This window comes from Lontra canadensis, unplaced genomic scaffold (genome assembly GCF_010015895.1).
Source record: "Lontra canadensis isolate GAN:19392208 unplaced genomic scaffold, GSC_riverotter_1.0 scaffold51, whole genome shotgun sequence".
Classification (NCBI taxonomy): Eukaryota; Metazoa; Chordata; class Mammalia; order Carnivora; family Mustelidae; genus Lontra; species Lontra canadensis.
The window spans coordinates 2256058-2280878 of NW_022631045.1; positions in this window are offsets into that span (position 1 = coordinate 2256058).

Consider the following 24821-nt stretch of genomic DNA (forward strand, 5'->3'; position numbering starts at 1 on the left):
GAGAGTAGATACTACCTAGGGGCTTCACACCTTTAGCAGAAAACTTCTTATTAAAAAGAGTAAGGAGATTGTGTGCTCTGTTAAACATTGAATAGTCTTGATCTGTTTCAGGCAGCCTGGGGTTTCTCTGACATTTTAATTCCATCAAAAACCCAACCAATTTCTAGCCTATTTGCTGTTTATAAGTTCCACAGGAAAATTTGACAGTCAAAACTTTTGTAAGATACTTGTTTTACATTTTTAGTATCTGCATTTATTGATAATATCTTAAGTATCCTTACAAGGCTTCTGGTGCAGAATAGATTGTTATTGCTTAGTTCAAATAATAACTATGTGGTCCTTCTGTGCCCAAATTCTCACCCTGAGGCAATGAAAAATGGCTGTCGCTCTCCATGTATGGGTTCTTTATTGCAGGCAAGGAACACAAATAAAATGAATCAAGGTGTTTATAAAGGAGAAAAGGTCAGTTTTTTCTCTCTCCTTGATTAAGAGTCGCCTTGGAAACACAATGGGGATAATTCTGAGTTGTTATTATGATCTTTTGGATTATAAGTAAATTTTTCTTAAGGAGAGATAAGACGAGTGTCTTCAGTTTTGTAATCTGTGGTGTCTCATAGTCCAAAATCTTATCCTCTCTTGAAATATTTCTCTAAGGAAGTAAAACTCTCTAGGAAAGTAAATCTCTCCTGAGTCCACATTTGCTAATCGTTCTTAGATAAAGTGTGAGAAAACCCAGGCCTTAAGCTTCAGTAAAATTTGCTCCAAAAGCTCTCTCTGTGCAGAAACATAAAACATGTTTTCTCTACAGGCTCACAGGTTTTAATCTTGAACATCATTATTTTGCATTAGTTGTCTGTATATTCTGTATATCAATCTAGTCCTAAAAAAAAAAGTATGCCTGTATTAAGACCTTTAAAACAGTAGGTTTGAATGCAAAGCCAACACAACTACTACTTTCTTTCTCAGACTTATGACCTCCATATGATTAGATGTCATTCACATCTTCAAGGGCTGTGATTTTACCTCCATCCATTACAACTCTTTTAACTTAAGGAGCTGATAACTTTTTCAGCCATCAGAATTCCAAATTATAGAATATTCAGTCAATTTACTTTGCATGCTATAAATAGGAGCCTCGTTTATAGTTTATCCATCTTTGTGGAGGATCTTCCGGCTTCAATCTGATTTTATCTATCTCATAGATTTTTATTAATAGAGAGGTACAAACATATACCAAATTTCATTATTTCCTCAATTATTGCTCTGAGTAATAGGTATATAACAAATTACCTGCAAAATGTTCTATCACAGATCGGTAGTGCTTCCCAGCTTTTTGGTCTATAATCTCCCAATGTTTTAAATCTTTTATTTAGCCAAATTGAATTTTTAGTTTTTTTTTTAACTTTTTTAGTTTGACATAGCCCCACTTTTTTTATTTTTACTTTTGTTACCTAGGCTTTTGGTGTCAAAAAAAGAAAAAGTGTTTAAACTTTAAACACTTTATTTGCAAATATGAGTAAAATGTCAGTTAAGATTATGTTTGGATTAGAGTAATATAGACTTAAAGAGACTAATACAAGCATACCAGGCAGGAAAGTAGTTCAAGGCTGGCATGTTGATTCCTGGAGGTTATCACAGTCATTACTTCCCATTTTTGCTTTTTGGGGAGCCATCCATGAGCTTCATCCTCATGGCCACCTCCTGGGCTAAGACGGAGCTGATCTTTCAGGCATTTTCTATACTCAAGGCAGCAGAAATGATGAAGAAAAAATAAAGGATTTATTCTTTCTCTTATATAGAGGTGAACTGTATTTCATTGGCCTTTATAGTCACTTGTCATGCCTACATTCCAGAAGACTGGGAAATGTTCTGATAACAGTTTGCATTAGAAATCTGAAAAAAAAAATTAAGTCTCCCTTATTGAGTAGAAAAACAAGAATAGCAGTCTGCTATCATTCAATTCTCTAAGATCTGTGGAATCCCAGAACTCTTTTCCATTTCCTTCCTTCACATGAGTCTCCACAGATAAGTGTAAAAGTTTAACAAATTATGGTCAGGCATGTCTTCGAATACTTAGAAACCAGAATTTATTGTCTCAGTATAACTTGTAATGTTTTAAATGGGTTATACTCCCAAATTCATTTGTAACTCAGTTGTTTGGTTATTCATTTATAGTCAGTTCCAGTTTAGGTTAAAAACCTGAATTTCAGAAACATTAACATATAAAGGATATTTATTTATTTAAGATTTATTTATCTACTTTAGAGAAAGAATGTGTGCACAAAAGTTGGGGGAGAGGCAGAGGCAAAGAATCTTCAAGCAGACTCCCTGCTGAGCAGGGAGCCCAATGCTGGGCTTAGTCCCATCACCCATGAGATCACAACCTGAGATGAAACCAAGAGTTGGGGGCTCAACAGAATGAGCCACCCAGGTGCCTCCATATAGAATATATTTAAAAGTCTTGACACTGAGTAGAATTACCATGATAAAAATGGTACAAGGACTGAGGCTTGACCATTTAACGGTCAAGAAGATGAGAGTTCAGGATAGTGAGATATGATAGCCATGTAAAAGGAGCAAGGAAAGTGGGATTCCTCAAAACAAAGTGAAGAATGTGTTCAAAGTGGCATTCAAATGTGCTAAGTGGTGTTAAGAGGGCAAAAGATAAGTACTGAGAATTTACCCAGGGGGGTTGACAATGTGATAATTATCCTAACAAAAGATTGTTTTAGGGGTGCCTGAGTGGCTCAGTGGGTTGAGTCTCTACCTTAGGCTCAGGTCATGATCTCAGAGTCCTGGGATAGAGCCCCACATTGGGCTCTCTGCTCAGCAGGGAGCCTTCTTCCCCCTCTCTCTCTGCCTGCCTCTCTGCCTACTCTCTCTCTAATCTCTCTCTCTGTCAAATAAATAAAATCTTAAAAAAAAAAAAGATTGTTTTAGTGGAATGTTGTGCACAAATTTACCTATTTTAGGCACTAAAGTCACCCAAAGAAACACCAGATAGTAGATATAGATGTAATTTTATATAAAAGGAGCAGAGGGAAGAAATATTAGCTGGAAAGCAATGTGAAATCAAGAGATGGGTTTAGTACTTCCTATTTTCTTAGTATGTGTTATAGTTGGATTGGTCCTATAGACAGGAAGTTCAGTGAAATCAAGGAGATTGCTAGAACCCGATTCTTATGGAGACAAGACTGGGCACACGTTTGGAAGAGTATATGGGACAATATAGTTCATCCATAATTAGATTCAGATATGAGGACATCAAAACCCATACAATGTCAATCTACCTAAAATTGTGTTTTGTCATTCTTTTAATTTCCTCAGGCTGCCATATCAAATTACCCCAGTTTGGTGGCTTACAAAAACAGAAACTTATTCTTTCACAGTTCTGGAGGCTAGAGGTCTGAAATCCAGTTATTGACGGGGCTGTGCTCCCTATGAAATCATGGGGGAAAAAATCCTTCCTGGAAGAATATTTCCTTGCCTCTCCATTGTGTCTGGTGACCACTCAGTAATCTTTAGTATACCTTGTTTTATAGCTTCATTACTGTATAACTGCCTCCACATAGTTTTCTTTGTTTCTGTGTGTCCTTTTCTAAGAACACTGACATTGGATTTGGGGCCTACAAGAAACTTTACCTTCATTCTATCTGTATAGACCCTATTTCCAAATAAGGTCACATCTGAGGTTCTGAGTAGGACATGAGTTTAGAGAAACATTATTCAACCCACTTAGGCACTTATAACCAACTATCTTCTTTACCATTGTTTTAATAAAAATGTTTTCTCCATACCAAATTTGATAAAAAAAGAATGATATCAACACTGTGGGTATTACTTCCTAATTACCTAAACTGAGATATCATACACGCTGCCAGGTCCAGGTAGAAGGTACATAAGGAAATATCATTTATTCTTTGGGGCCAATATCTTGCCAGTTATATTAATTATAGGAATTGCATGAGAAAGTTTATCTCTTTAATTTTTGTGAGTTTAGGAGTAAGTAGCAATTGTCAACAATAGAAATGGAGCAAGTTTTTTGAAATTGATAAGCCCAATTCATGTAACTAGATCACTCAAACTTGGCTTCTTCTTTGTTCAAAATCTAGCAAAATATTTTCAGTAGTGAGGCACATTGAAATACCCTCTTTGCATGACATATTTTTCCAGCCAACATCTGTCAACTAGGTAAAACAAGGTGATCAGGAGCCTTTGCAAAGTTTGCTTTTTTTTTCTTTTTCTCAAATAACAGATGATACATACACAACACCCACACATACCATGTGTTATATAATGTATGATGTAGAATATATAATACTTACATATAAATTCAATACATTTATACAAAGATTTGAAAAAATCAAATATCGGTTAATTTATATAGCCCTTTAACTATTACCAAACATCTTGAGTAACTTATCACAAAAAAACTATGACAAGCTACATATTTAACATTAAATGCACACTATTTTATTAGAGTGAAAGTTCAGAGCAATTGCCCATTAATGTAGAAGCTGATCTCATATTTTCTTTGCTAGGAGTAATCTCCTCTTATCTAAAAATGATAACCCAAGTATAAGTGTACAATATTAAATGTTCATGTATATTTATTTTTTACAAACTTCAAACTTCTATAATACTTCTATGTATCACTTTATAAACTATTCAACTGCAGTAATAAGGTGTTAAGATCTAGAGAATAATGTTCTGTATTTTCTGTATACATTCCTTTTAGTTCCTAAAACACTATAGAGATATAGCAAATACAAACAAAAACAAACAAACAAAAAACTAAAATTCTTATTTCTGAAAGTGTCAGGAAAAGAGTAAATCACTTAACAATGGATTTGGGGCCTACAAGAAACTTTACCTTCATTCTATCTGTATAGACCCTATTATACCTAAGATAATGTACTATATTTCACTGAGTCTACTTCTATAATACCAAATAGTATTAAAGCATATGGCTCAGATTGACATGATACTACTCGTTAAACTAATTTAATATAAATTAATGGAACAAGATACCCCTCCAAGCTATTAAATAACCTGGAATAATTAATTACAGGAAAAACTGCTTAAACATGTTAACACACATTTCCTTTCACGAAGGTTTTGTAATTAAAATGGAGGACTTTGTTGGGGCTATCTATTTGTCAAGAAACTAATATAATATAACTAATAAAATAAATAAATAAAATCTTTAAAAAATTAATATTTTTAATTAATGGGCATAAAGGTTCCTTTGAGCATTCTAAAAATAAATACTGAATATATACTGAAAGATTAAAAGGAAACATATTGTAGTTAGTAAATCAGGCAAGGAGTCTGAAAGAGATATAATGTGCTTTTCCTCACCATTTGCTTTGCTCTTATTATGTAGTCAATTTAGTCAGAGATACATAGGGTGTTCATTTGCAGAAGGATAGTTAGCTCCTTCCATCAAATAGTATGTTTTGTTCTTCCCACGGCCTTATTGACACTTTGAAGAGAAAGAGATGCAAATCCTATGGGCCAAAAGAGAAGTACAAGAACTCTGGGATACTCTTTTAAAGGGCAACTTTTTCTTAGTTTTCAATCTCTATCTCCTTAAAGCCGGGGAATTCTCTCTCTACCAGCCAATGAATTATCTTGACTGAGACCACTTCTGGCATTTTCTCAGGTACCTGCAGTGCTCATTCTGGCTATACTATCTCCCACAGTGAGGGCAGATGGCTCCAAAAAATTGACTAATGCAGACAGCAGTGGTCTCTTTTGACACGTTGTGAATGGGTGATATTTCAGACCAAAAGTAATGCTTTTTCTTTTCCCAATCTCAAATGTGAGGAGTTCTTATCAAGTGTTCTTCGTAGAGAGTGATATCTCATCCTTCTCAGAAATTCTGCCTCTTCTCAGAATTGGTGATGTTATGCTGAGAAAAAACCCTTTTGAGCATTATATCCTCAGGACACAAAGAGGCTACAAAGACAAGGTACCGGAAAGTAATTATATGTTAAAATCTGCATTTGTATTCATATGGTGTGTGGATCAAGATATGACAACTTTCCCTAGTTAAAAAGCAAATAAGCTAGAAAAATACTTTTCCTTAAAAACAAGTAAGTTCTGAAAAACTAAAATATGCTATATGATTCTCCACCTTGAAAGTGTATATCAACAGCAGTATAATTGACACAAATTAACTTTGACAGGTAGCTCAAGGAATGCTTAAAAATACACTCTTCTGCTTTCATAGAGTGTGCTAAGGTGTGCATACAATCACAATAAAATAATCTCTAAACTGCATCTCATTTATTTCTTTAATCTCCAAAATTCACTGTGGGACAAAGAGATTAAGGAATGTCACATCTATGTAGACATGCCTTGGGAAAAATAGAGTCATATAGTTAGGTGTGTTTATGAGACAAGGTGGGAACAGCAAATGAGGTTGAAGATTGTATTATGTTAAAATAACCTTACCTAAAAGTAAAAGACTCTAAGAAGTCAGACAAAACAAAAATCAAAAGCCTGTTCTTGAATAGCACTTTATTTATTTTATTTTAGGGAAATAAATGATATATTTTTATATTTTATATAAATATATGTTATATATTATGAAATATTATTTATAAATAAATTATTGATCTATATATTTTATTTATATTATATATTTTATATATAATATGTGTATATGTATTCTTTGGTAAGAAAATAATTTCTCTTTCATTTTCACATTAAAAAATACATTTTACAGAATAATTTAAAGAATTTTCAAAGGCATAGCCTGACCTGTGTTCAGATGGTAAAAGTTATATATTCCTCAAAAGCACAAACATTATTCAGAGCCTCTGTATCAAATATAATTCAAATAAACAATTAGCAAAGATTCACAGAATCATTTCATAAGTAACACACCTGAGAAGAACTTATACCTATATGGGAGAGATGTATTTTGAAAGATTATTGTCAAGATCAAGCAAAATATATTCAAGAAGTATAGTTTTGAGTTACTGCATTGGAGAAATTTGTGCTATTTAAATTTATATTTTTAAGTATAATATCAGGCTTTTGAGATACAGTAAATTAGTTGAATGAATAAAAAAAAAGAGCCCATTCTTCTGATGAGCAGAATTTAGAAATAAATGAACTTTACCTAAGTAAGACTTAATTCAATACTTTTAACTGAATTAACTTTGAGATGAAAAAGCAGTAATTGGGACCCTTTGAAAACCAGTGAAGAAAGATAAGGAGTAAAAAATAGAGGTCTGGGTACAGTCAGGACTAAAGCATTGCTGGTCCACAAAATTCTTTTGATATAAACTGCTGAGATCTACTTCCATACATTAAACATTCTACTTGACCATCACCATTCAAGCCCTCCCACTTCTTCATGAGAGTTTAAGAGACTTGAAGGTAGTCAGCACAGCAGAGTCTGAATACAAAAGGAATAATTACTATCAGCCACATACATCCAACCATGTCTTGGAAGACATTATACTTTGAAAATGTTCATCTAGGTGCTGCTCCCTTATACTCTGTTACAGCACCACGATCATCCCAAAAAATGTTTCCTGTTTTAAAAGTCTGGGAATTATGGATGCTCAATTACATCTATTTCCCACACCACCAATTTGAGTCCAATATTTGAAACTCATGTAGATGGTTTATTAGTATTTTTTCTTATAAATAATGTTGCTACAAAAATTTTTGTACAAGCAATTTTATGTTTCTATTATGAGTTTATTTAGGATATATAAAGAACATATATCCTGTTTCTTGACACTTGTAGCATCATAGGCATGTATTAACAATTTAACAGATATAATAAAACTTGTGTTTTTCAAAGTAGGTGTACAAAATCATATGTTTACCAATAGAGTTTATGATTCCCCAGTGCTCAATATAATTATCAGTACTTAGTATTGTTTTAACTTTTTACTATTTGGTCAGACAAATGGATGGAAAATGAGAAATTATAAGAAGTCATAAAGTATCTGCATAGGGGCGCCTGGGTGGCTCAGTGGGTTAAAGCCTCGGCCTTCAGCTCAGGTCGTGATCCCAGGGTCCTGGGATCCAGCCCCACAACGGGCTTTCTGCTCTCCAGGGAGCCTGCTTCCCAACTCCCTCTCTGCCTGCCTCTCTGCCTGCTTGTGATCTCTGTCAAATAAATAAATAAAATCTTAAAAAAAAAAAAAAGATATCTCTGCATATAATTCTTCTGCCCTCCCTCACCCCCCAAAAAGCTCTTAAATATTTGTAAGAATTTTCACATAAGCTTTTTTGAATGGCTTGGTACTTATTTGTGTTCTTCTTTATCTTTATCTATACTTATTTTTTTAATTTATTTTTTATTTTTTATAAACATATAATATATTTTTATCCCCAGGGGTACAGGTCTGTGAATCGCCAGGTTTACACACTTCACAGCACTCACCCCAGCACATACCCTCCCCAATGTCCATAATCCCACCCCCATACTTATATATGTGTATAAATATATGTATACACCTATATGTATACATCCAGTATTTTATATTTGAACTGAAAACTAATTTATTATTTATAACCCCCAAGGAATCCACTTCTTACATATCGTCTAAGACAGGAAGTCAATAAATATCTTTTAATCAAGATATCAATTCAAAAAGACTTGACACAAATATTACTTTCAGTTCCATTAAAATCTAGAGAGATTTGTTTATGCTTTTCCCAGATAAATAAAAGATACAAAGGGGCACCTGGGTGGCTCAGTCGGTTAAGCATCTGACTCTTGGTTTTGGCTCAGGTCATGACCTCAGGGTTGTGACATCAAGCCCCATGTCAGTCTCCACACTCAGTGGAGAGTCTGCTTGAGATTCTCTGCCCCTTCCTTTCCCTCTGCCCCTCCATCTTCTCACCTTCTCTCTCTCTCTAAAATAAATAAATAAAATCTTTGGAAAAATATATGCATCCCGTAAGAAATTTAAGCATACAAATGAGAACACAGGAGTAACTATATGGTAGGTTGGTCAAACATATAATAGCTTAAAATTTTGTAGGTAGGTGTCACAATTTGCAAAGCATATTTGCATAGATTTTTAACTATCATGACACTTAAGCCTCTGAGTTAATAGAGGCATTAATGTTTCCACTTTACAGCTAAGGATTTCAGACAGGTTGAGTTTCAGAATTCCATAGTTTATAAATGTCAATCTATCATCTACCAACCTTATTGAGATATAGCTCATATACCATAAAACTTATCTTTTTGGTTTGCACAACTCATAGTTTTTAGACTATTCACAGACTTGTGCAATCATCATTATCTAATTTTAGAATACTTTCATTAGGCAAAAAAGAAGTCCCATGCCCATTAGCAGTCACTCCCTATTCCCACTGGCCCCTGCAAAACAGTAATTGGTTAAGGAGTGTGCTGTTTAATGTCCACATATTTATGAGTTTCCTGAATTTCTTTCTTTTATATTTAATTATGTTTTTTTCAGAGGAAATACTTTGTATAATTTTGATCTTTTATAATTACTTAGGCATGTTGTATGGCCTAACATGGTTTATTCTGGAGAATGTTTCATGTACTCTTGAGATGACTGTATTCTGTTGTTGGCTGATGTGTTTTACATATATATTTTGTCAAAGTGGTTGGTAGTATTGTTCAAGTGTTCTCTTTCCTTATTTATCTTTTGTCTGGTTATTTTATCCATTATTGGAAGCAGTGCATTGAATTCTCCAACTATTATTATTGAATTGTCTATTTTTCTTTTCAGTTTTTTCAGGGTTTGATTCATGAATTTAGGGGTTGTATTGATAGGGGAATACATGCTTGTAATTATTACATTTTCAGGATGGGTTGATCTTTTATGATTATAAGCTGTCCTTCTTTATCGCTAGTAACAATTTTTGTATTAAAGTCTACTTCGCTTGATACTGGCACAGCAAAATCATGCTTTCTTTTCATTACTGTTTGCATTGTTAGCCTTTTTTACATCCATTCTCTGTTTTTTGTTTTTTTAGTTTTTCTATAAATGACTTAATTTACCCTTCCTTTTTGAAAGATAAATTTTGCTCTATACAAAAGTTTTGGTTGATAGCTGTTTTATATCAGCACTTTGAATATGTTATCCCACTGATTCTGGTATCTGTAGTTTTTGATGATAAGTCGGCTTATATTCTTACTGGAGATCCTTTTTGATAATTTGCTGCTTTTAAGATTCTCTTTTTGTTTATGGCTATGGAGAGTTTATGATGTGGCTAGTTATGGATCTCTTTTGAGTCTTTCTAATTAGAGTTTGTTGAGCTTCCTGGATGTGTAGATTAACACTTTCCATTAAATTTAAGAAATTTAGGCCACTATTTCTTTAAATATTTTCTCCATTATTTCTCTCTCCCTGTTCGTTTTGAAATTCTCATTATGATGCACATAAATTTAATCAAACTTCACTTTTTTGAAGATATGTTCATTTTTTCCCTTTTTTTCTTTTTTTCTCTTATGCAGATTCTTATGCTTTTCTTATGTAGTTTCTCAGACTGAATAACATAAATTAACTTATCTTCAAGTATTCTTTTTCTGTCAGTTCAAATCTACTTTTCAACCCCAGTATATCCATTTTCCATATGATTTTATCTCTTTATAGATAGTCTCTATTTAGCATGACATCATTTTCTACTTATTTTAATTATTTAGGTATGGTTTCCTTTAATTCTTTGAACACTTTGATAGCAACTGATTTAAAGTATTTGTCTAGCAAGTCCAACATCTGAGTTTCCTCGGTGTCAGTTTCTATTAACTGTACATTTTTTTTCTTTTTTCTGTGTATGGACTATACTTTCCTATTTCTTTTAAGTTCTCATAAATTCTTTTTCTGTCAAACTGGATATTCTAAACAATAAAATTCTGACAATTCTGGAAATCACATTTTACCGTATCCAAGGTTAGCTGTTTTTCATATTTATTGTTTTTTATTTGTTTGCTTATTGTCCTTCCTAGACTAAGTCTATAGAATGTATTCTTGTTTGAGAGTGGATGCTGAAGTCCCTGCTCAGATAGCTTACTTGTCCACTAATGATTGGGCAGATCTTCTATATTTCTGGAACCAATACATCTCCCACTGTTTGCTGAGGGTCTGTGTGTGTCTGTTGGAGCCTATCTTCAATGCTCAGGCAGGCAGTCTACATCTCTGCCTTAGCCTTGACTTTCTGCTCATGTGTGTCCTCAATATCAGTCAGTGGAAAGCAGTTCTGGCATTCTCCAGGCTTTCCTGGCAATATGCAGAGCCCTGTACCTGTACATGGCCTTATATAGCCTTGGATTGGACTGGAACTTTTCAAAGCCTTCTATAGATATTTCATTTCCAAGATTTTCCTTTTATGATTTTGACTGTAAAATGGTTAAATATTTGTCCCTACCAGTAGTAATGCATCAGATAATGCAATATTAAACAGTTTCCACATATATAAGCCCTGGGGATAGGGTTTTCTTCATTTACTGACCTCAGAGTCATCTCAGAGCAAAACTCTGTGAGTAGGAGAACTTCTTTCCAGAGAAAGAACTTTCCAGAGAACTGCCAGACAGATCAAATAATGAGATATTTCAGGGGATTAGGCTTTTGGGGGATGTCCAAAAATTCTATCCCATTGGGGACTGCCAGGCTGCTGATTTTCACAAGTACCCTGTTTTCTAAGCTGCAGGTGTTACAAGTTTCCCACAGAGCCTGTGGGGGAACAGGGGAAATGGCAATAAAGAGAGTATTAATGCCATACCACTCAAATTCTTGCCCTGATTAAGCTGTTCTTCTTGGATAGATTGCCCAAGAATTGTTGTAAGCTTTTGGTTAAATGAGTGGATTTGGAAATGTTAATTTTCACTATTTTTGCCAGTGTTGTCATTGCTTTTATTGAGGTACAGACATTCACACATCTTTATTTCAGCATTCTCGAACTACTTCGTGCCAACATTCTAACTTTTTATTTTTAATCTAACTTTAAGATTTTTTGCCATATCACATCAATATGGAGAAAATGTCAGTAAGATAGTTTGGGGAAACTGGAAGAATACACATGGCAAAAACACTAAATGTGCTTGAGAAAGTCATTGTATTCTGGAAATAGCATGTGCATTGGAATTAAACTATCTTTGGTTTAAATTCCAGTTATTAACTCTAAGACTTGAACATTTTCTTTGCAGTCATTGGGGCACATAGGTTTCCCCTTACCTAATGATGTTAGAAATACCTTCTAAAAATTGCTACAAACTTTAAATAAGGTATAATGGAATTTTAATAAGTTGAACTTTTGTATTTGAATTTTCAAATATACTTAAACTGATTAATACTAAGATATGATAAAACAATTTGGCATTAGAATCTTAAAGAAATCTGTTTTCTGCATCCTTAGATTCCATGTTTCTTAAAGGGGAAGAGTTTGACTCAGTTCAGCAGGCTTTAGTGGGAATAGGAGAAGCCAAGGATCAAAGGCTTTAATTTATATGGTAATCTGTTTTTTTCAGCCAAGTATTTTCATCTAAAAAATATTTATTTAATGATGTTAATATAAAAATATTATTCATCTGTTGTTAATTAAAATACTAAAAGCCTGTAGGATTTTGTAAAGTTTTACAAGCTCAGAGACAGAAAACTGACTTATCCTGATATTTCCAATCTGAGCTCTTCTGAATCTGCTTATGGATTCTTTGATATTGATGTGACTTGTCTAGTAGCTGGACTTCAAAGAGAAACCAATGTGATTAGGAAAAAAAAATAATTTTTCCTCCTTCCCCCCATCTTATGATCAGGTAAACTTTTAAATCTAACTCTGAATTTAAAAAAAAAAAAAAGTGTGTGTTTGAACTATTTTTTTTTTCTCTTTAAAGAAAGATTGAAGAAAGACTTCAAAGAACCTGTCACAAAAGGCATCATACCTTGGGTTGAGGGTATGATTTCTATAGACCTCAGTTCAGCCCTCAGGATACATATAGATCTATCTCCAAATGGATACAGGACTGCCTTAGATCTAACCATTTCTTAAAAGTTAAAGTAGAGTTGCAAAGACAGGATATAGAAAGCAGAATTTAAAGCACCCAGTGCCACTACACAGACTATCAATATTGATTTAAATTGTGTTCCTTCTATGAAATATAACCTCAGTGTCTTCTTTGCATTTACTTTCCTCCTTCTACAGGAAAAAAAAAAAAAAAAAACAAGTCTAGAGAAGCCAGTCTCTGTTGCAACTTGCACAATACCAGGAAATTTATTTAATTCATTTTTGGCTCTGAATTACCAACCTCAGGAAGAAAGGGATGAGGAAAGAAGAGATAAAGAAAAAAAAAATGTGAAATTACCTAGCAACCTATAGAGATTTATTGAAGTATCTGGTAATCTTTGGAAAATTTTAAGAAGTATCCAGATCTCCGTTACATAAAATGTTTGTTCAAGAATCTCTCATTTTTAAAACTGATATTCAAGATTTAGCCTATTAGACTATGAATAGCCTATTAGAGAGAATCCACTCATCTGCGAGCTTACCTGTATTTTTATTCATTTCTTCCTTTTTAGTTAGAAATTTGATCTTACCACAAACCAGCTCTGTTGGCATATAGATGCCTCATTCTATTCTGACCATCTGTTGCCCAATCCATAGCAATAGCCATTACTCAAAATTCACCCAAATGTTCCAAATCAATCTTTTTTTTAATTTAAAAATGTGTAAAAGCATTGTAAGAAGGAAAAATACATTCCTGTATCTCTGTCTGTATCTTCTTTACAAAAACTTGTCCAATCCAGCCAATAACCATCTATAGCAAGTCAAACTTTCCCCAACCGGTTCCTCCTTTCATTCTTTCAACATCTATGAAAGGCAATCAAAGGCTCATCATCCTAATAAATAAATTCTAATAATTAGTGTCAGGAACTCATCACTCATCTGAACAGTAGACACCCTGGAATTGCTAAGTACTATCCATCCTGTTCCTCTTGTGGTCAAGGTTTCACACACACTGGTGGGATTTCATCATCAAAACCATCAGCAATATTAACAGAATTTTTGTCACAAATAACAGTAAAAACTTAGGGCTTTACTATGGATATATAATAAATTATCCAGAGACTCAGTAAGTTTAGAAATCATAGAGAAAATAGATAACATTTAGGTGAATTAAAATGGGAAATACAGCTATGAAAAGGACAGCAAGACAAAAGTGGGACAACTTTAAAGAATACATTTAGGCAAAGTAATTCTTAACCTAGGTATGAAAAGATAGGGGAGGTTACAGTAGTCATTAACAGCAACAACAATAATAAAGGTGGGAAGACTTAGAAACTGTGATAGGTAGACTCACTTCTTTTTTTTTAAGTCTAAGACCTGAGATGAATTATAAAGTATACCAAAACTGGATTCAAAATTCTCCCCTTCTACATAATTGATTTTCCTTATTAACGTAAAACATGTGAATCTGAAGATCGCTCTCTCTCCTTTTTCTCTTCTTTGGCATAATTTCCCAATGTTACTTTTTTACATCTTCACACTGTAGAAATTATACTTCTTATAAAATTCCTCTTTAAGAGATTTCTAGGATTTAAAAACATAGTATTATGATCATGTTAGAATCCAAGCAAAAATAAAATTACCAACATTTTCTTTTATAATGAGAGCTCTAAGTGAAATTAACAGACATGATACAATTTAAAAACTTATGAGTTTAGACTACAAAAACCTATTAAGAAACACATTCAAGCTAACTTTACATCTTTGGGTCATGGTTCTAAGTAATTTTGTATAGTTGTCACAAGTAGTTTGAATAAAGGTGTCCAATTCTCTCTATCCAACTTCAAGTGCTATATTATAAAAATTATTACACTTAGATCAATATTGACCTAAATCATTTTCCTCATGTTTATTTATTTATTTTTTTTGGCACATTCACAGTTACCACTTATCAAAAGTCTTGAGTAAGCAGATTGATGTGAAAAATCCAGCACTTATAGCTCCCCAAACTGTCCTAATTAAAGTGGCATGCCTTTCTCATTTTTTTCTATCTCAACACATAATTAATTTCTTCATAACTTTTATGACTACCTGAAATCATCTTATTTATGTCTTTACTTTAAGGCAGGAACCTATTCTGCTTTTCCATTCATGTCTCCTCATATCTAGCCAAGTACCTGGCTTATAGTAGTTTTTTAAATGAATACACTTTGAACTAATTAATAATGGATGAATGAATGAATGGAGAATGAGTCAATGAATCAATCAACCAAATTTAATTAAAATAAGTTTCTATTATAGTGCATGAAGAAGTAAGAGCTAGCTTAATTTTCAACATAATCTTATACAAAACGTTGACTTGTGACTTAGTAACATTCGCCAAATCATAACATTTCAATAAATCATTCCTCTGTTCCCTATTGCATACCATGATTGTTGACTCATGTTTAATTTATTGCATTTTCTTCCAACCACATGTATATAATCTAGTCTACTCTGAGTCACCTCTGTTTATACACCATTGCCCATGGATGTTTCTCTGCTCTTTGTTCATTCCGAGTTACAGAGTATAAAACAATAACCACATAAGCTCTTCTGTTGTAGAAGCCCATATGTTATTGTCCTTATCTTTAGCTTGGGTTTTGCAGAATATGGCTTAGTTAATGTCAATTTCTTTAGAAACATATTTTGTACCATCTTATTATGGTCAAAAGCTATGCATAGAAAACAAAACATAGATTCAAAAAGGGAAAGCATTAGAAAAAAATATGTCACAAAGAGCTCAACCATTGGTTCTGTATCTCATTCACTTTTTCTCTACTTACTTTCAGACTTCCTCCTTCTGTCTCTATATTCTCTTCCATATTAATTTCCTTTCCTTATATTTATATATTAGTTTCTCCCTCTGACCTGGTAGTAGAATGCTCAACAGTGTTACAAAGTTGTATCTTAGTAGCCTGAAAGGATCTGTTTACTTCTCTAAGGACCTATTTTGCTCTCAGGAAGTAACAGCTTCCTGCAAAATGTGTGATTTAAAAAAACAAAGAAAACAAAAACCTTTTTTTTTCTTATTAAACTATATTTTTCCCCAATAGTATAAATGATAATAATTAAAAACCATAACTTTTGAGCCATGAAAATAACAGTAATCTATATTTCCCATTAAACTTTGTTTAACCTTGGATTCAAGGAACTATAGCTTTTAAGCAATGGTGGATCATAAGGTCTGCCATGTCCACACAGCTGTAGGGATTTACGAACTTGAACATTATTTCTTCTCAACACATTCCTTCCCAACATACATTTAGAGAAGCTAATGAAAATGAGATCAAGTTCACAGATAACTACCAATTAAAAAGAAATGAAAATTAAAATGATCTCCAGATCTGTAATCTTCTCAGAAAAAGAAATCATGGTATGGTGGACTGGTACAAGCACTGTTCTTATTTTTATTCTAAAGGATAACTAGGATGGGATTCTGAATTAGAAGATATGAAGTTTAAGCAAATATCAACCTCTCTATGATATATAAGCCAATGAGTCCCAATCAATGCTTTGGTGTTAAAATGTTAAGCTGCAGGGTTATTGAATCCAAAATGGAGTTATTTTTGCCTGTGCAGGGGGATGTTTTATAGGAGAACATATTGAATTCATTAAAAGTTGATTAGACCACATGGTAATCTAATCCTAATAGTTTGGCTTATTGGGCCCAGAGTAAAAAATATTTAGTTGATATGTTTGCAGAATATACAGTAGAAGAACAGTCATAAACACGTACACACAAAGACAAAGTTGTATAGGACTGGCAAATGTGCTAGTGCAAGGTGTCATGGAAGATCAAGGACTACATTTTTATTACATGCTCAGGGGTAGGAAGGCAGAACTAACATTAAATTCCAATAATGCACCCTGCCTTCTTTATTTGTGAGTGGCATGTAAGATGACATAACTACAGTATTTATCACACATTTATCAGTCTATCTATCTATCCATCCACGTTGTGCATGTGTATATGTTGTATGTTCTTATGTTTATGCTATATTAGAAGATAACAAGTGATTTGGGAGGGATGTGTGACAATTTTAATTTGTGGTCAGGGAATGGGTCACTTGAGCAAAATTTGACAATTTTGATACTTGAGCAAGCATCTTAAGGAAGTGAGTGCATGAACCATGTGGATATATTGGGAAAAACATTTCAGGTACTTGAAAGAGAGGATGCTTAGTGCAACACAGCAGTGCTACAATGGGCTGCATGACTGAAGGAGACAGTGATGGCAAATGAGGTTTATCAAAATGGGGAAGGTCAATCCACATAGAAATTTGTAGGGTGGTGCAAAGATTTAACTTTGAGTGAGCTACAAAACCATTGTAAAGATTGAATATAACAGTGGTATAATAAGACATTCTAATCAAAAGGATACTGGTTTTTGTTTCTGTTTTTAGGATACACAGGAAAGGGTGGAAGCAGAGAGACTAGAAGACAAATTAAAATAATGTATATGAAATATGATGATGCTGTGGAGCTAAGTGGTTGTAATGGAGATGCTGCAATGCAGTTGATTCTGAATAATGATTGAAAACAAAGATGTCAGGATTGACATGTAGATTTGAGAAGAAAAGAGGAGTCAAGAATGCCACTCAGTTATTTGGGCTGAGCAACTGGAAGAATGGAAGATATTGTGGTTTGAGCAGGTTTGAGAAAAGAATGCCTAGAGTTTAGAAGTAGACATGTTTAGTTTCAATACCCACGTGAAGATATTGAGGTCACAATTAAATATATGAATTCAGACAACTTGAGATAAATCTGGACAACATATTTGGATATATAGAGGCTATTCAATTTCAAGGCCCTGGAGGAGATCTTCAAGTTAGTGTGTTAATGAAAAAGGAAAGAGTTACCAGGATACAGCAGTGGAAAATTCCAATATTCAGATGTCAGGAGTATGAACATGTTCCACAAAATAGCCTGGGAAGAGGTAAAGCACAATATAAGAATAATATGGGAAAGAAGCAGTTTTCCAGAAATGTATGTAGTATTGAGTTGAGTATTGAGTGATTTGTTGCGTGAAATATTGCAGGTATGGTAACACCCATTAACACCAATCCTTTGGGTGCTGGAACCTACTCTACTAGCAAATGAGAGCCAATCGCATGTATTTCTTCACACTGTGCTCATTAGTATCATGTTAGAAGCTTGAAATTGCCATCTTTGGAGTATTTATACCATGAGCATCAGCAGCCTCAGAACTAGATAATTTTTCTCCTACTAAGAGTCATTGTTAACATCAACCCATGCACCACTGACAGCAACATGATTGTTGAATTTGGTAAGGTATAGGTCACCAGAGATCAAGATGTGCATTTTAAAAGAAGAGCTGTGAGGGGAAAATCCTCAGTGAAGGATTGCAACCATTGAGTATGGGTAACTCTTTCAAGGCAGTAGCTATGGCAATATGTGTATTGAAAGATCTTTGTTTGCTTTGTGCTTTGGAATAAGGATGTATAGAATTACTATACACTAATGGGAGACTGAAGAGGTACAACAGATACATGTTCGTGAAGAGAGGGAAAAATGGATAGAATTGTAATCTTGTGAAAGGGATGGGATGTAGTACTTAAGTGGAGTAGTTTTTCAGAATGAATTCAAGCTTTTTATCCCTGACAACAGGTGGGAACACAGAACATATGGTTCATATGCATGGTAAGAAAAATACCATTTGTGACGGCTTCTTTTCTCAGGAGTGAAATCATCAGCTGTAAGTGCGAATGGGGCAGAAACTAGTTAGAATTATGTGAGAGGACAAGATGGGAGATAGCAGGCTGATGAATGCCTAGGAAAATGCAGAAGTCTCCCCAGTGGCACTAAGGGCCCACTTGATGCTAATGGTCAGGAAATTAAAATAAAGCCACTAAACAGGACTGTGATTTTTCTTCAGCAGCTGTTAACTTCAAGAGCAGGTAGGGAATTGGCTCTAACGATGGATAAGTATAAAAGGAAGCACAGTTGTGATAAAGGGATTGATACTGAAAACACAGATTAAGTTATGAACTGTGGAATAGAAGCTAGCTAAAGACAAAAACAAGTACATGAAGGAAATGAGGGCCATTAAAAGGGAAAAGGTTTAGATGGAGTAAAAAATAGTATTTTGGAGCCCTGTAGGCGGAAACTGGGGTAGACAAAAAGTGTAAGAAAGTCAGATTCATAGAATTGAATTTACAAAAGTTATTAGAGAAATGGAGGTCTGGTTACTGAGAGATCACATTATTTAAAAAAGCATCTATGTGTTTTTTACAGACACCAAGAATAATGACAGAAAGAATTTTATGTAAAATTATAATTAGTAAGAATCCAAGATCTACAGTGATTGAGGGAAAGTGAACCATGCTGGAAAATGATTGCAAAAAAGAAGAGGTGACTAAAATCACAAAGTGATAACCATTTCACACCCACCAAAATGGCTACAACAGAAAAAGAATGAAAAACAGACTCTTAAATACAGAGGTTAAACTGGTGGCTGCCAGAGAGGAGAGGGATGGATTAAATAGATGAAGGGGATTAAGAAGTATAAACTTCCATTTATAGACTAAATGAGTCATAGAGATGAAAAGTACAGCATAGGAAATACAGTCATAATATTGTAATAACGTTGATCAGAGATGGTAACAACACTTTGTCATAATGTACAGAACTGTCAAAAAACTATGCTGTACACCTGAAACTAATATAACATTGTATGTCAACTACACTTCAATATAAAAAAAGTGATCATGGGGCGCCTGGGTGGCTCAGTGGGTTAAAGCCTCTGCCTTCAGCTCAGGTCATGATCTCAGGGTCCTGGGATTGAGCCCCACATCAGGCTCTCTGCTCAGCAGGGAGCCTGGTTCCCCCTCTCTCTCTGCCTGCCCTCTGCCTACTTGTGATCTCTCTCTCTCTGTCAAATAAATAAATAAAATCCTTTTTAAAAAAGTGATCATAATACATGTTGAGAATAGTAAACATAAATTCACCATAATATCAAGCTATTCCACTCCTAGGTTTCTACACAAGAGAGATGAAAATCATGTACACATAAAGACTTGAAGGAAAAAGTAGATAATGGAATTATTCATAATAGCCAATAAATATGTCCTTCTTTAGAGGATATATTTAGGTAGGAAGGCCTACTTTGTCCCACAGTATCTCTTCCTAAGATGACTTCTTCATTATTATTATCATCACTCACAATCATAAAAATGTCAAACACCTAGAAAAGCAGAAAAATAGTGCCATGAAAACCCCAAATCCTTCCATCTAAACAAATGCCCATAAATGGGTTAATTGTTCAGGAAAGTGAGTACATCTACACAGTGGAATACTATTCAGCAATAAAAAGGAATGGCATACTGACAGGTTTCAATATATATAAACCTGAAAAACATTATGCTAATTGTAAGAATAGAGACAGTAAAGACCACATATTTTATTATTCCATTTATAGGAAATGTTTAGAAAATACAAATCTATAGCAAGAGAAGAATAGATTAGTACTTGGCTGAGGCTGGGATAGGAAAGGAAATTAGCTATTAAGAAACATGAAGGATCTTACTAGAGTGATAAAATGTTCTAAAACTGGATTATGGTAATGGTTGCATAAAACAGAAAATTTACTAAATGATTACTAAAAGTTATAGAGTTATATGCTTAAAATGAATGAATTTTATAGTATGAAAATTATGTCTTAATTAATTTGTTTTTAAAAAGATAGTTAAAGTGGTTTTTTAAAAGTAGGGATAAGCACTTGGTTTAATTTGGTGACTTGAGATTCAACACTGATTTCTCCCCGTCCCCCCACTGGACTGGCAGGAAGAGGACATGAGAATGGGATTCTTTCCCCTACTTCTAGCTCTATGATGTGGGAGGGGGAAAAAAAAAATCTTTCCACCTGAAAGAGTCAGTGTTCTCAAGGTAGAATTAAGAGTCAGAGCAAGAGAGTAAAGAGCACAGGAATGGGTTCAGAGTATGACGATTTTGTAATTGTCAAGGAGTGTTTCTAAGGGCATAGGAGGAGTGCTTTAAGAGAATGGGCTAGCAAGGGGTATGGACAGAGCTTTGAGGAGGTGAGAATAAGGAAGAACAAGATAAAAGGCAGTGTTGAGTGTGAAGGCTCTGAAATTTTGCCTGCTTGCAGCCTAACAAGTTAGACTGCCACTGTTTCATAGAAGTAGGCAGAAACAGTGCTGTCAGAAACAAGGGACTTGATTACTCACAGCCCAGCAAGTTCCTTCATGTGTCACAAGTTCCTGGGAGTGACAGAGAGTCATCCAGTAGACAGCTGTGCATGTAGTGTCTTTGTGTCATAGGTTAAGTCACACCAAACTTAAGGAGACCGAATGTTTTCTATGTGTCTACAAGTGAACTTGTCTGATTTTTGCTCTAGAAAAGATATCCTATTGAACTCTATACTGGACAATAAAAGATCTGCTTTCTACACCACAAAGTAATAATTTCTGTCTTTCAAGGCTGTTTGCCATGTAAGCAACTTGAAAGGATAGTCGGTAACAAATGCTAACCATGCCTCTAGTCACAAGATGTCTAGAAATGCAAAAGACCTGTGGGGAATCTTCCAACAAAGGGCAAAATGAAATTAAAACCCTTGGGGTCTCAAGCAGGTTGTGATAGTAAAACAGATGACTGTTGCCCAGGTGCAGGGAGTGGTGAGGAGATCACATAATGGTTTGGGGTCCCGTTTTTCGTGCTAAATGTATGGAAGCCAGAGCAGAGATCTCACTGGAAATACTGGAGCTCTAACATGCTCTTTATTGCATACAGAATACAAATTCAATCACTTCTTCTATTAATGTAAAGACTCTAAAGAAGGATTAGATTATTGCTTAGAAACGTTCACTTTCTTTCCCTTAATTCCATGGGAGATGAAACTTCTGTACTTCTTTGATGATGGATTCAGCTTATGATTTTCTATAACACAAGAGGGATGATAATAGACCTATTGCAGGGAGATATTTGAAATGTGCCTGCATAATTGGTCTTGTTCTTGACAGCCTCTATCATCTTTTGTTCTTGACAGCCTCTATCATCTTTGTGAAGAACAGGAGCTCACCAGCTGAGGACAGCAGACTCCCAGAGGCAAAGTAAGTTTAGGTGGAGATAGCAGAGCCCTCAGGTTAGCTAGGCTAGGTCAACTAACTGCAGGCAAATACGTAGATAAGGGAGAATAAAGGATTGATTTCTTCAAGCCATCAAATTGAGGGTTTTTTTTGTTTGTGTTATTTGTCTGGATATAACTAACTGATATACTGCTTGAATACATAAAAAATAAAGTGTGACTAAAGAAGTAGGGTAGATATTTTGGAATATGGAATACCAAAGGGAAGTGTCGTTTGGCATGCCATGCTGGTATGTGTATGTGTGTATATATATGGGACAAGGAGTCTGGGAGTAGACATTCTAGGAAGATCTAGTGGCCTAGGTATGCATTCAGTGACCCAGGTTCTTTTTTTTTTTTCACAAGTTTAACATTCTCTAAATTGTTTCAAATTGGTAAGGGCTACGTCACAACTCACGTATTACATTGTTATGTAGTATTATTAATGATAATATTTAACATTATTTAAGAATCATATTAACAATTATATGATGATAATAATAAAAAATGAAGCTGTGATTATTAGGCTTAATGATCTGGTAAATTGATTCATGGTCATAATTGTAATTTCATGTACAACTTGTTCTTGATTCACAAAACCCTGGACTTAGCAACAATCTGTATAAAGAATAGAATATCTTAAGCATCAGAGTCTGGGGTCTTTATTTTTATTTTTATTTTTTTTAGTTAAATAATTATTAATTCAGACAAATGAATTTGATTAAGAAGTCTTTTTTTTGGCAAAGGCATAGAATTAATGATTTATTAATATTTATAAGTACTTATCTACTTATACATCCTATAGACAGTGATATACATAGAACTCTTACAAATGAACAATATCTAAACACACAAATATATCTAGTGTCCTGTGTATGGATTGGAAATGATTTTCCATAGCAGTGTTTTTTATATGGTGGTTTGTATAGTTAGAATAATCATCTTTTTGTCATCCTTAATCTATGTGAAGTCTGCCACAAACAGTGTCAATATTTATTCTGCATTTTACATAAGGCAACTGTGCTCCAAGTTTCAAATCATCAAATTAAATATTCACTTTTGGAAAAGAAATAAAGAAACAAAAACAAATTTCATGTTATACATGGTACTTAGGATCTCATTTAAACCTCACAAAAGTGCTTTAAGGTTAACATTATTCCATTTTTAATTTGAGAGGTTAGGGAGGATCATAACAGTTATTACTTAGCCATGGTTATAGAGCTAATAAAAAATATACATTTTTCAAAACTGGCCTCTGAATCAAAACCAAATATAGATTTTATTTGAAGTTTTTTCTTTTCTACATCAAATACACAGACTAATTATGCTACAATTTTCACAAAGTCATCAACTTACTTTACACCAAAATGGTAAATTGAGAAAAGAGGGAGTAGAAATATGTTAAAAATAAACATAAGCAGCTTTATTGATATTATCACTGTTGTCACTTGAGTAATGCAAGCTAAAATAATATTGCTTATGTACAAACTTGGCCATTTATTCTTTTTTATTTATCTTGTGACTAAATATTTATTATTTTATATTTTAAAATATTAAATACACTTATATAGTTTATTTTCTTGCATTTACAATTTTTGTGAATAAAATAAGATTAGCTGAAAAGAATCAGAGGTAATGGTGGCTGGGATAAAATTTCTAGTTAGATGATGGAAATAAACAGGTAAAAATGAGTTGTGTGTTGGCATCAATTTCTAGGCCAGGGTGTCACATTTTGATATTATGTCATACTTTTGCAATGTGATATCTCAATTAATTTTTTTCTCAGAGAAAATAGAGTAAATGAGCCAGATTAATTTAATCTATTAAAATAATAATTTATTTAGAACAAAAATAGATTTTTGTAATTAGCTTATTTCATTTAGCATAATACTGGAAAGTTTCATCCATGTTATATTATGTGACAGGATTTCCTTTTTTCTAAGGCTAAATGATATTGCATTGTGTATTGTGTGTGTGTGTGTGTGTGTGTGTGTATGTGCATATATATGCTACAATTCCTTTATCCATTCAACCATCAGTGGACATTTAAGTTACTTCCATCTTCTGGCTATTTGAGTAATGCTGCAGTGAACATGGAGTGTTAAAGGAAGAATGTATTTTAACAATACAGGATCTTTCTCATATATCAAATGAGTAACAGAAAATTTTGTAGATTGCTAAGGACCTCCAGCAAACTTCTCTTAACCATCACTTCTGAAATAAAGATGGTAAATATCAATTTTCTAAAACTTTCTATAAACAGGGAATACTAGAGTTTTTAGGGGTCTCTCTGCCAATATAAAAATGCCAATTTAATATCAAAATGTGATTTAACATGATATATGAAAGTCTATTACATATCTTAATATGAAAGGGAATATTAGCTATCATTATACATGCACTTTATAGGTAATGTAAGTAGAGGGAAAGGGAGACTATAAGGCATCTATCTTAAATAAATCACATTATTTTTAACTTTTGGTTAGAATACATTGACTTTAGTCATACATATTCAAGAAGCATATTTCCATAATGTCATCATGGGTCAAAGTGTAGATTAGGCATGGAGAAGTTTAACATCAGTTTAGAGAAATTTCTGTCTCTAATGAAATTATTAAAGTATTAGTTCCCTAAATAATCATCTCAGAACATGTTTGTTTTTAGTATGTTAACTGTACAATGTACCTCACCTTTGTGACTCTTGAATTACCCTATTTTGTCAGCA